Source organism: Clinocottus analis, unplaced genomic scaffold (genome assembly GCF_023055335.1).
Source record: "Clinocottus analis isolate CAN_PGR_092001 unplaced genomic scaffold, fCliAna1.0.p SCAF_12, whole genome shotgun sequence".
Classification (NCBI taxonomy): Eukaryota; Metazoa; Chordata; class Actinopteri; order Perciformes; family Cottidae; genus Clinocottus; species Clinocottus analis.
This window is the reverse complement of record NW_027175843.1, coordinates 17,888,465-17,900,226: the sequence shown is the minus strand read 5'-3', so window position 1 is coordinate 17,900,226 and position 11,762 is coordinate 17,888,465. Positions and strand designations below refer to the sequence as shown.

At 43.6% G+C, this 11,762-nt stretch overlaps 1 protein-coding gene across 1 annotated transcript in view; it reads left to right on the top strand.

Moving 5' to 3' along the window:
* The first annotated feature begins 4,757 nt into the window (after window positions 1-4,757).
* The window catches only part of LOC137783255 (SH3 domain-binding protein 4), a 31,975-nt gene continuing 24,970 nt past the window's right edge, over window positions 4,758-11,762 (top strand). The window contains exon 1 of the mRNA XM_068573054.1: window positions 4,758-4,943. The gene's annotated coding sequence lies outside the window, so the exon portion shown is untranslated. The remainder of the gene's footprint in view (window positions 4,944-11,762) is intronic.

Genomic DNA, 11,762 nt, shown 5'->3' with positions numbered 1-11,762 from the left:
ACTCCCCTTTGGTGAAAAGGTGAACAGGCGTCTGCTTCTCCTGAGAAAATGCGGAGTGATTTAACTAAACTATAGCGGGAAGTTGAGGAAAACAAAGTGTCAATAGCGGCTCGGAGGTCGGTGTTCCCGCCTTTGTTTGGCTACTTCCAGCTTTTCTTTCAGAGGAACAGCTGGAACTGACATCTCCTGCAGACTGGGATCCGAGTCCTGCTTTATTGTGCTTAACTGGGTTAAACGCTGGCTCATTCGCTCGCGGTGAACTGTGTGTTTCTACCGCCGGAGACACACTGTGGATTACAGAACGTTCTCACTGACGCTGCACATTTTCCATCCAGCTCATTTTCTTTTTAAAGATAACACAGGGATCATCCTGTTAACAAGTGTAGCCACAGACCCGCATAGTTTAGCTGAGGACGTGACGTTTCCATGCGCACTCGCACACGATTGCACAAATCCTCTTTCAGATTATGTCGCGTGGCGTTTACGGCTCCTGGAAAGATTTAGATTGTGGCGCAGCTCATTATTTGCCGCTATATCGTTGGTGTTGATTGGGGAAGGAAATCAGAAGGCCGAGCCTCGCGGGTCAAACTATTGCAAAGAACAGACAAACAACTAATTATTGTTCGGTTCAACAAGATAAGGAGATAAAGCAGCAACAGCGAGGCTTGTCGCTAAAGACGCTGGACCTTCAAACCAGCTAACGGTCAGAGGAGGAAACAAGCTGTCCTGCTACAGAAAGACAAGATAAAAGTTACGTGGTATAAATGATGGTACTTTTAGTTCGACCTTCCTCTTGCGTAAGCTTTCTGTTCCCATCTCTCATCTGAACAGGTCTGTTTTGACCCATGTCCTCAGCTGTAAAATACACTAAAAACTATTAAAAAGTATTTTTTTCAGCAGTAGCACTTTAATAGAAACACAAAATGAAAAGTCATAACACAAAATATAGATTTTAAAAGGTCAAACAAACAGCAACCAATCAAGCAAATCTTTTTTTAAATATATATAACTGGGTCGAAACTAACCCCAACAACAGAAAGGTCAACCAGAGCATTTTAAAATTTAGTGACATTGTTTTTGTTTGTTATAAATTTGTTGAAATAGAGGCTTCTGACAAGGCAAAAAGCTTGGATGCAAGAAACTAATTCACGAGGTTCTTTTATGCATTTAAATGCATATAAGAACCACGTAAACACAAGAGGAAGGTTAAGACCATGTGGCATTCAGCTGCTAAAAGCTAGATTTACTGAAACAACAACCGAGCGTGTGCTACAGCTCGTTACGCTTCGTGACGTCGTCGCTGTCACGCGCAGCCTCGCTGTAACTTTCAGGTTTCCACGTACAAAAGTTCAAGCTGGATCTCAAAATAATGTCCTCTTTGTAAAAAAAAAAAAAACAGCACCTCCAGTCTTGCCTCTAACGGTTTTTCGTCTGTGAAGTCAGACACAGAAGCTCACAGTCAGCCTCTCGCTCACAGACGCTCGGGTTTACCCGGAGGCCATTTACCGAAAGAATGGGAATATCACAGGATTCATACGCGCCGGAATATTATGCAATAATGGTTTCATTTGTTCCGCGTGCGAACACGTGTTTTGAAACCACACGAGTGTGATGCATTTGCAATATGTCTTCAATCTGCCTCAGAGCCTTAATATTATACTGCATGCCTCTATATATATATATATATATACATATATATATATATATATATATATATATATATATATATATATATAAAAGCCACAGCATTTTATCAACTCGATGGCTTCTACTGAATAGAAATGAAGAGCTTTTTATTCAGCCGGCTCACTGCTAGTTACATCTGTTTTTTTTTCTGTGTTTGTGGAGATGGAAGCTTTCAGGCTTTGGGACATAAAGCCATGTGTTGGGTGTTCTGAGCGATTATACATCACTGTAGTGTCGACTGTATTAGCTGTCTGCTCGGTGCCGTGAGTGTAATGTAATCTACTTGCATGGACGGGATGTGGTTTGTGTGTCAGATATGAACCCAGGCTCAGATTAATAGCAGGCCGGCGCCTCGGAGTCAATGGATTCCGACATCGGCGCCGTGTCATTCATCACAGGCTTGATGATGACGATTCATAAGAAAACCCATTTCCTTTTTTTATTTTGGCCTTGCTCGTGGTGTGGCGATGTCGGCGAGTCCGTCACTTTGGCTCAGACTCTTTTGCAGCTTTTTGTGCGCCCTCAAATGTGTTGTGGTTCAACTTTAGGAACAGCTCAGCCGGACTGCGCGTCATTCAACGAGGAACAACCAATCGCAGCCATCAGATGTCTTTGAAATGGGTAGAAGGGGTTTTAGCGATGCTGCTCCTGCAGCTTGGAATCTGCTGCAGACTGAGCTGGTCTGCAGCCATTGAGTCTGGTTCAATTAAAGGCAACAGCAAACAGAAAAGTCTTCAATCTGGATGTAAAGGAGCCGGTTTGGTGCCGGTTATGACACGTGAACGTCCCCTTGGTCTTGTTGGATGATGATGACGGTGCAACGCTTTGGCCTGCGACAAAGTGGCTGCAAAAAGATGAATCCTCATAATGTTGGTGCCTCAATAAAACAAAAGCCTTTCGAACTGTGCATCAGAGCCCCGGCCAGATTATTGAGTCTATTCCTGTTCCCCAGAGCATGAACCATTTCTACATTGGCGGGCCAGGAGCTCCCACTCTCGTGCCACTCTGAGGACAAAATGTCAGAGTTTGCGCAAGATATTTTATATCTTTTGAGCATATTCCTGCTCCAGCGATGAATGAACTCTTTTGATCAGAAAATAGTGTAACGAAAGATCCGTCCTTTTTTTTGTTGTTGCTTTTTTGAGTCGCTGTGCAGGAGGTGGCATCAGAGAAATACCAGAAAGACATGCTGTGTCTGTTGTAGTATGTGTGCTGTGACATGCTTGTATTGTGTGGATGTTATACTCTTAAGGAGCTGCTCAAGGCGCTATTGGTTCAACTCGGAGAGCGCAGATCTCCGCCAACGCCGTTCCCATTCGTGAAAATAATGCGTTTAACCGCCCCGTGATTCGGATTTCCCCCAAAATATAACGGTTCTTTTTCTTCTTACCCTTCAACCAACACTTCATAAAAATCTGGCCGGTAGTTTTGTCGTTATCCTGCGGAACAAACAAACCCACAAGTTGAAAACTGTGTCTGTGCTTCGGACAAACAGAAGTTATTATTCTCATCCTTAATCAATATTTATATGCTTGTAAGCAACAAACAATGGAAGCTAATGGGACATAATACATCTCATTGATGGATAGTCTAAAATAACCCAGCCAAAGGGATGAGAACGTTCTAGTCCAGCATGTTATAACAGACTATTAGACATATGTCAACCATCACGGAGGAATGAAGTAACTTAAATGCGTCTCAGCGGAGTTTCAGTCAAAGTTTGATCTTCTGGCTCTGAACTTTCTGCTGCAGATCATAAATTATTCCGTCAGGCACTTTATTGAAGCTCAGTCACTCACACGTCTCGACTGCTTTTAAATGCCAGACTATCTTTTTTTTTATTATATTGTGCATGAAATCATAAACCGCCAAATGACGAGTAATTACGTAACTATGTTTGTTTGATGTGTTAATATTCAAAGCCAAAAATATGAAATAGCTTAAAATGTAAGTACTCAAGTAAAGTACCTCATAGTTTACTCGACTACATTTACCGTATTATTTTCTACCTCTGATGGACTCGGATACTATAAGTGTCGTAAATATATTAGTGATTAGATATTATTTTTATACACAAATTGTGTCGCAAATGATGGAATACATATTAGGATTCTCTACCTGAGTAAAAGTACTAATACATTTATATAAAACTACTCCATTTCAAGTAAAATGCCTTTTTTTCTAATTATAACTAAAAGTACAGAAGAATTTTCAGTACAATAAAAGTACTGAAAAGAAAAATGACTCATTTTACTGTTGCAGCTGCTCAAGGAGGCCCTAGTTTTAACTAGCCTACTGTTAGGTATTTTGGTCCAAGCCGCGGGGTCGGGCCCCTCCAAAGGGTCACCAGATGAACCCGAGGGGTCGTGAGATGATTGATAGAGGAAAGAGAAGACTACGTTCTGATATTCACTTTACTCATGCTTAAATGAACCTGCGTGAAGCGTTTAGAGGGAGAACGTCAAGAAGTTTCAATCAAACGCTGTGCTATCTATCTATCTATCTATCTATCTATCTATCTATCTATCTATCTATCTATCTATCTATCTATCTATTTATCTCCTAGCTTTCTTTCTTCCATCCATACCATTTTGTCCACATGTCTCACAATTCTTCAGTACTGATAGTAAAGCCCCTTCAACAATGTATTTATAAATGTGTCATATGTTATTTTTTTAATGTTAAATCTCAATCTGAATTGTAACCAGTAACTCAGGTCTGTCATCTTCTTACATTGGCGTAAAACAGTAGCATGAAGTAGCATGGAATAAGATTAAGAATACTCCATAAAGTATACTTTAAAACTGCAGTTCAGGCTTTTTCCTGGTCTGTGCATTTGGCATTTTGAGTAGTTTTTGAGGGGGAGCTGTTGCTTCGTTTGAGGGTCTTCTCCCCACAAAATAATTTCAAATAAAATACATGTCTGCACACACTAGTCAGAGCCTCTCGAACCAGCGGAGTGACATCATGTCCTTATGGAAACGCTGCCCGGTGAGGCCCCTCCCTGTCCCGGTGACATCAGCCGGAGCTCTGCCGCTTCCCTCCGGGAGAACACGGTGGATCCGCGCACACACACATACACACACACACACACACACACACACACACACACACACACACACACACACACACACACACACACACACACACACACACACACACGTCCAGCAGCTCCGGGAGAGCTCGACGGTAAACTGCGCCTGCTCGGCCGTTATCGCTTTTCTTCATGGGACAAGACGAGACTTCCTCTCCGCCAGGTAAGCGTTTGCCATTTTTCCTCCTCCGTCCTCATCTTCCGCTGTGTTTTTTGTATATTTATTTTGGTTTTTTTTTGTGTGTTATGTTGTCCTCACACGCGGAAAAGTGCTATATCTCTCTCACACACGGTGAGAGGAAATGTTCCTGCCGCTCCACCTGGGAGCGACGGGCTGCGTCCTCCAGCCGGAGAAGGAGCTGCAACTTTTCACCCAGCGAGACCCCGCGAAAGTGGGACATCTTTGTGCGATATTTAGTTTGAGAAAGCGACGGTTAAACGACAGTAAACTGGTCTGCTCTGAGGTTTCCGACAGTCTTTCTCAAGTCCGGAATGTTTCCAGACTTTAACGGGTGTCTTTTTTTCCCCACGTCTCGTTGTTTTTTTTTCTTTTTTCAAATATTTGGGACCGTTTTGAAGTCCCAGAAAGCCTTTCTGCGGGCGTAACTGTATCGTACCTGCTTGTGAAAACAGCAGTAACGACTGTTGCAGCGGCTCTTCGCTCCATTCAAGTGATTTATGTCTTTATTTTAAACGTTGTATCAAGTTGGAAACCACAAAAGCGGCGCTAAATGTCACATTTTTTCCGCTGTAGCAGCGTAATGACGCGGCGGTCCGCTAAGTCTCCCCGCAGCGCCACATGATGGACCCGGGGCTCGGTCTGCTGGAGTGGAGTGGAGGGGGGCGGAGGGACGGGGGGGGGGGGGGGGGCACGACACTGGTTGCCATGGCATTTAATGGCTAACACAGCTGATTTCAAACAGAGGATTTGACATCATCATCCTCTTTATCATCTTCACAGTGCTGGCTCGTGTTTTTTTTTTTCTTCTTCTTCTCTTTTGCGCGACGTCGCCGAGGTTTGAGACCGCGTTTGTTTGGTCTGAACCGCGAGAGCGAGCAGCCCCAAAATAAACACGAGGAGGAAGATGAGGACGGCGCGTGACGGAAATACGACACGACGTTGCCATTTAATTGGTTCGTCGTGGACAGAAACATTAGTTTAAATTGTTTTTTGATGCATACACGAGAATTCTTCTTCTTCTTCTTCTTCTTCTTCTTCTTCTTCTTCTTCTTCATCAGGGCATTTAGTGACCTCTCCCTGACTCTGGGAAAACTTAACTTTGCATTTTTCACAGACTAATTTTAACCAGAAATGAATGGATAAAGACAACAATAATTAGCTGCAGCCATGATCGCGTCATTGGACATTTTTAGTTTGTTTCTCCCAACCAATACAGGATATTTAAGCTTCTCATTTGTCGACAGAGAGCACAACACATCTTGTGTGTTTCTTCCAAACTGTTCCTTTAACTGGGACCATTATGCGTCACCATCCAAATCACTATTTGGATTCTCAATGTCACAATTGGCAAGATTGATGAGAATATTTATTTCTCATCTCTGCTAATCCTTCTCTCTTCCCCCGAGGGTTTCCTGGCAGTAGAGCTGTTAACACGCTGAGGTCGAGTCTCCTGATTTCTTTCTTCTTTCTTCTCCGAGACGACCCGCTGATCCCCACACACGCCACGTTGTTCAATCAATACCTCGCAGCAACATGCTGGGTTTTCTCCTCTTAAGTCGCCACTTACCGGCCCACTCCAGAAAAGAAAAGCAATTGTTTTTCTCCAATCGTGACTCATATCATCGTTTTGACCATCATTTCTATCCGTTATGAAAACGTTTCGCACAAACTCGACTGTATTGCTGCGATCTGGAGACCCAGACACACATTCTCAGACAATGTGCTTTGTAAACAGGATCCAATCCCGTTATTTCAAACTACTTATTTGTCAGAGAAAACAAAAGGGACAAAGTAAATTTGAATTCTTATCTGAACAGTGTTTTGTAAACACAGACTTCCCGTCTCAACTTTTCTCTACTTTATTTCATTTTCACGGTTTTGTTGTGCGTTAAAGGTTTATTGTGCATATTTCAGGTTGCACCTTGAAATATAGACGTTTTAGACGGCCGGGCTGGACCGGGAGTTCATATCATCCTGTGTGCCGGCCTGTTGTTGACTCCTGCTGCCTTCAACACAACTCAAGTCACATTTGTTGCCACGCTAAGAGCCAGGATCTTGGGATGTTAATCTCAGTCAGTCCACCATGCCGAAAAATAAGTGTTTGATCGATTGCCATGACATTTGGTTCAGACTCCTCCCAATGAAGAACTCCTATCGATTTGACGATCCTCTCACTTTTCATTTAACGACTTAAGTTGTACTTCGTGACAATGGACAGCGCCACAAATCAAAAGGTGCTGATCGAGGGATCCCCTCCACGTATATATATTAATGCTCCACATTTAAAATTTAGCACCATCATCTCAAGCAAGTATCAACTGTGTGTTCGTCTGGAAGAAACACACTTTTTTTCCGTAAAGTTTTGTCCAAGTCAGCTGGCTATGAAAAGAGGATTTATTCAAATATTTTTTAAGTAAACAGGGAGATTTCCCTTCGTGATAAACAACCGTCGTCACTCCCTCGTGGATCTGATTCCACTGGTAACCGCAGGCGGTTGCTGCCTCTTGATATCGTTTTCATTTGGAGTGATACGTTGTGATACAGTGTCTCGCGCGGCTCCGGCAGCAGACGGTGAAATATGTGCACATTTCCAGAGGGCTGTGTGAACGTGACTCACTCGGTCTACATGTTCGCATACGAGAAGCCAATTTTCCTTCCAGAACACAAACACTGGACCGTTGAGGAATGCAGAAAGTGAACAACGCTGGATATAATAAGAAAACAGAGATAAACCCCCCGAATGAAGGCGGTTTCACGGCGGTTATATCTAATGATTCATTTACATTATAATTCAAAAACAATTACACGAGCAGTGATTACATATGCATGGCTCTCCCGTTTCATAAATAAAATAAATAATGTAGCTTGAAATAATTAATGGCACCGGAGACTTTGCGATGGCCTAGATTAATTAAAGGCTGCCGTCTCTTATTATGATGTCGTCGTATACCTGTGGTACACAATAGATGAGGGGTTGTGTGTATGAGTCGGCAGGAAAAGGACCAGCATGCACTGGGGGAAGGGGGGGAGTTATTTTTACCACAGCAGGAGAAGCAGCCATAGGCAGGATTCCTTTTGTTTGCCTGCTAAATAAATAATAATAAACACATTTCTTACATGAACAATGCATTTCTTTGCCTGTGTAAAACCCACGGTGTGTCGGCGACCCTTTGATTTAAGTTTTAATTGAAGAATGACTCAGACAAATGGCCACTACAGTCTTGCTCAGTTGTCATGAAGATCGCGTAGAGTTTAAGATCCTGCATTTTTAACTGATTCGCCTTCTGGCTCTCGCTTCATATTCAAAGAGCAGACGTGAGAGCGGTGTTAATCTTCTCATCGAACTCTCCGCAAGCAGCTAAATATCTCAAAATGTTTGACTATGTCTTTCAAGAGGTGCAACTGAATAGCTACAGCTGGTGTTATTATTTATTGTTCTTGCTATCAACACATCGTATAGAAAAGACGTAACGCCCAACGATCTGTCGCTCCGTCGTCTGGATGCTGTCTGACTTCCTGTCTGTGGCTCTCGCCTCCACGCCCATTGGTTCCTTCTGAAGATGTAAATCTTTAAATAACACACACACACATATTAGGGGTGGGAATCACCAGAGGTCCCACAATACAATATCATCACGATACTTAAGTCCCAATACGATATTATCGTGATACAGTGAGTATCGCGATCTAATGCAATTTATTACATTTTTTTCAAGTGCAAATTGTCCCCAAAGGAAAACTTTTGTCAACAAAAAATAACTTGATTTCATTATTCTGGGACCAAAACATTTAGAATTGATTAAATATAAGATCAATACTTGGCTTTCGCGTATCGATACAATATCGCCGCGCTAAATATCGCGATACTATGCTGTATCGATTGTTTTCAAAACCGCTCAGAAATTTCTTGAAATACATTTTTGTATCCAGAAAAAAAAACAGGAGGAAAATTTGCGACTGTTTTCAGCAGCGGATTAATACACATGAGTGTTTGTGGCAGCAGGACAATGTATGAGTCAAAATAAACTGTGTGTTCATAGCGATGAAGCAACATGTCCCACAGTGTGACTCATTGATGTGTTCATCATTTATTAACAACAATGGAGCTCTGAAGTGCAGAAGAAGAAGATCCATCAGGCTTTTATACACATAATACGTGCTCATTGTTGATTAATATGCTCAAATACTAAAGGCTGTGTCCTAAAAATCTATTAAAGCTTTATGTATTCCAATGCCCAAACATCGTTGGCAACAAAAATATGAAAACAGCAACTCTCCCGATTAACAGTGAGTTGCTGTAAAGATCTTATCTTGCTCATCATTAGCGACAATATGTGTTGCTTCACTGCGTGATGCTCTGAGGTCGTATTTAGTTTATTTCCGCTGGCAAAATGTTCTCTTTCAATTCTCTCAGACATTTCTAATAGCTAAATAAATAAATACTCCGACAACAGCATCCAGGTTGATTGCGACGACGTCGCCTTGATTATCTTGAATGTTAATGGTGCTAATGTTGCAACTGCAACTGCAGGTCTGACTTCAGCTTGTGAATCTTGTTTGTGGAAAAAGGGGTTTTATCACTCTCAGAACAAAACCTACTTCATCCCTGCGTCGTTGAGAGCTCGATGTTGGGTTACAGTTGGACTTGAATGAACTTCATTGTTTGGATGAATGCATGTGATTCCAGATAAGCGCCCTCCCCGTCCTCTCCAGGGACGAACGTGCTTCTTCTGGTGTCGCTGAAGCTGCAGCTCCAGCTGATTACGACAGAGTTATGACAGGGAGGGCACGGCTGTAGTTGGCATCAGACAGGCAGCTGGCGGGTCACCACCCTCCCACCCCTTTGTCAGCTTTACTCGTCAGCGACTGAAGCCAGCCATTATACCAGGCGTGAGTCATCCTGGAGTTCGGTCTTTCCTCGAAAAAAAACAACCTCCCTCCCCCTCCTCCGCCGTCAGCTCGAACCCGGAGTGAGTTCACTGCTGCCTCCGAGCCGTCTCCACCTGTCTGTCACTCAGAGAGAAAACGCGCCTTTTACCAGTTGGTGGTGCATCTGTTTTTGAACCGATCGCTTCATCGTGAGGAGCGACGGTGACGTGACGTGATACGGCGACATCGACTGCACGTCTGTCCGTCAGCCCGTGGGTTTCGGTGCAGAGGAGTTGGAGGTTTCTGGCACAAAGTGTGTCATATTTGCAAGGTGGACAGAGAAAGGGAGCTGGTCTTAACACGTCAGAACGGCAGCGAGGAGCTGAAACCTCGCAAGAAGTATTCAAAGGAGGGCCAGACATTGTAGTCCCACGAGGATGAGTACTACTGACTTTGGTGTTCGTCACACCTTTTCCCCCGAGCACTACCAGCTGGTCCTCATTTCCACTTTAGTTCGAACTGCAGCTCCTGACAGGATCCCCTCTAAAGCTGAATTCCTAGCGGCCTCAGCTATACTGTGAGAATAATGCGAATTGAGTTTGCTTGAGCACCAGGCTCTATGTTAAGTCGCTGAACAAATGGTGGGTGTGGGTGGTGTTTCAGAGGTCTGGAACCAGGCGGCCGTGGAGCCTCGTCTCCAGGGCAAACGTCACTTTCTTGGTCGAGAACAGCACCGTTCTACTCGTCCATCGGTTGTGTTGTGTGACTGCTCGCATGACTGCTGACTGCAGACCAGAAGAGAGTCAAGTGTCTGTGTGTCTGTGTGTGTCTGTGTGTGGTGGGGTGGATAGGGGCGTGAGTGTAATGCCATTGTTCGTGACAAGACTTCCAACAATCAGAGCAGCCCAATGAATTTCCCCATAAAAGCCCCGAATGACAGTTTAACATGATCTCTCTTTGCAGTCAAAAGAACGATACGTCTTTCGCTTGTTCGCTCCTCCCTTTACTCGGATGATGCACGACTTCATTTGGAGCTCGGCATTCCTCGCATTCCTGCTCACTTTATCCCCGCAGCCCTTCCACCTCAGCTTGTTTATATTATCAAGTAAAAGAGCGAGTGGTGGCACAGAATCACACGAGGCGTTTGTGCTTTTGAGGCAACAAAACCGCAAAAAAATGTATTTACCCGTGGATGTATATTTAAGACGGCCAGAGAAGTGTTTGCAGCCCAAATGTTTTAACATGCAGTTTACTGCCCCCTCTCAGCGGCGGAGCACGCCGAGGAAAGTTTGTAAGTCAACGAACACAGTGTGTCTTATAAATAATAAAAAGACGATCGCATTTTTTATATTCTGTGTTCTGTGGGTTTCCCTCAAACCAAACTGTTGGACCTCAGACAGTGTAGACTTCAGGCCATCAGGAGGTCTGGCTGCAGACTCCTGACAGCTCCGAAATAGTACAAATAAACCGAGCTTGGATGGGATGCATCGTCTCACAGACGCTGGCGGATCACACAGACAAACACGAGCAGGTCGCAGCTTCTCAAAAGTGACCCTGTTGACTCTTTTTCTAATCAAAATGTTCCAGCAACTATTGAACTATACAAAAACTGCACTGAGGAACTAAAAGGCCTGCAGGCCAATGACACAGAAGATGGAATAAAAATGCAGCTTTCACAGGCGAAGGAGACAAAGCCGCCGTCATCCTGTTGTTCTTTTTGTCTTTGCTGTTGCGTGTCTGATGCTTTGAATTTTTGGTGTCATGTTAAAAAAACACAAAAGTAGACAGGAACAGGAGAGTGAAACCTCCAGAGCATCCGTCTGCACAGCTGATTTATTCATATGAGAACCTTAAAATGCAACTGCATTGAAAAGAAAGAGCACATTTTTGATTTGTTTCCCTCACTTTGTTGCCGCTTTCGCTCCGCTGCTA